The 1886-nt window shown below is 33.9% G+C and overlaps 1 non-coding gene across 1 annotated transcript; it reads right to left on the bottom strand.

The window, feature by feature from the left end:
- Nucleotides 1-706: 706 nt before the first annotated feature.
- TRNAD-GUC (transfer RNA aspartic acid (anticodon GUC)) lies at nt 707-780 on the bottom strand. Its single transcript has one exon. It is a non-coding gene; the product is annotated as a tRNA-Asp (tRNA).
- Nucleotides 781-1886: the final 1106 nt, after the last annotated feature.

The raw sequence follows: 1886 nt of genomic DNA, 5'->3' as shown, positions 1-1886 counted from the left end.
ATAGGATACTGCTTATTCTAGTCCATTCATTTTATTTAAGACGTGAGATTTGAATCCTTTTTTTCTTAACCCTTGATAAAAGTCAAGTTTCATTCAAATTAATCACTTTGACTGACAGTTTTTACGTATATTATAAGTAAAAAAGCGGTAGGAACTAGAATGAACAGCCTGTAGCAATAAATGGAGAATATTTACTTCCATAATTTCATTGTTTTTTTTACTTCGCAATAACTCGGGATTTAATCCCATAGAGTGATAAATTTGTCACTTGTAAATTCAATGCAATGACTTACATTTCAATGACATCGAATCGATCAATATCATGAATAACAATATCTAGGCTATCAAATCGATTCACCATCGAGAATTGAATAGTATAACATAGGAAGATCTTTTATCCACACCGAATACAAAAAGTGATGCCTGGTCCAATCAAAAGAATTCCTTTATTTATATATATTCTTTTCCACCCTTTCTTTTCGATAATCTACCGCCTTCCTTGTACAATCATCTGATGATGTATCATCTGACTGCTTTTCCACTTTCACCGTTTACAAATAGTTTCCAAATAAACCCCAACAAAAAAGAGAAAGGAAAAATAAATAAAAAAAAGATAAAGATATCGTTGGGAATGAAATTCTGTCATTTGTATCCCCTTTGACAGAAAACGGAGGGATCATTGATGTATTTTAAAAATTTTATCCGTCGGGACTGACGGGGCTCGAACCCGCAGCTTCCGCCTTGACAGGGCGGTGCTCTGACCAATTGAACTACAATCCCAGGGAAATAAAGAAAAGTGTACAACAGAGATAGTCTTATGATTTCATTCATTTTCTATTTAGATTTTAGATTCGAAGCCGGGTTGTAAAAACAAAGGCGCGAGTAATATATTGATATCCATACGGGTATGCACTTTGAGTGAGAGCGACGCGGATTACTATTACTAGGAATCCTTTCGTTATTGCCAAATAAATCGATCAATAATCAATTTGAAAATGAAAACAAAAAAGAGTCTTCTTTTTTGTTTACTTTACTCTTTTTCTTTTCATTAAACTTTCTATTTAATGATCCTGATATGAATCTAGAGCGTTATCAAGGTCATAATTTATGGGAACAACTAAATAAATAGAACAAAATAAAAAACAAATAGCGGTAGGGATGGATATATCACAAAATTGGACTTTTTTTATTCTTCCCTAATTTTTTGTTTGGCTTTTCGGGAAAACAAAATACAAAAAATGGGCATTTTAGGTTATGGCGGATCAGCGAATTATTGGGCCGAGCTGATTTGAACCAGCGTAGACATATTGCCAACGAATTTACAGTCCGTCCCCATTAACCGCTCGGGCATCGACCAGGAAGAATCAATTCTAGGTTTATTGATAATCCATGATCAACTTCCTTTCGTAGTACCCTACCCCAGGGAAGTCGAATCCCGCTGCCTCCTTGAAAGAGAGGTGTCCTGAACCGCTAGACGATGGGGCATACTTGCCTGACCGCGACCATACTATGCTCATAGTATGAGCAGTTTTTTGAAATTGTCAATATAATGGAATGACTAGAGCCGAAAGCTTTTTCCATCTTTTATGATTTTCCATTTTAGATTCACGATTTATACTCAGTAAATCATTCATCGCCACTCTATTCGATATAGAAATAAATTAGATAAATTCAATCTATTATATAAATATTTATTAGAAATAAATAGATATTATAAAAAGAAACTAGATTATATTAATAATACAAAGTATAAGATCAGTGATTGGTTTACATAAACATAAAAAAGGGAGTTCCTTGCTTCATTTTTTCCACTTTCATTCATTGATTCACTCATTATTACGACGAGACAGGCATGTTTCTATCTCACACTAAGCCGGTAAATTAAC

The sequence above is a fragment of the Gossypium hirsutum genome, chromosome D02 (genome assembly GCF_007990345.1).
Source record: "Gossypium hirsutum isolate 1008001.06 chromosome D02, Gossypium_hirsutum_v2.1, whole genome shotgun sequence".
Classification (NCBI taxonomy): domain Eukaryota; kingdom Viridiplantae; phylum Streptophyta; class Magnoliopsida; order Malvales; family Malvaceae; genus Gossypium; species Gossypium hirsutum.
The sequence above is the reverse complement of the archived record's forward strand: the minus strand, read 5'-3'. Positions and strand labels throughout refer to the sequence as shown.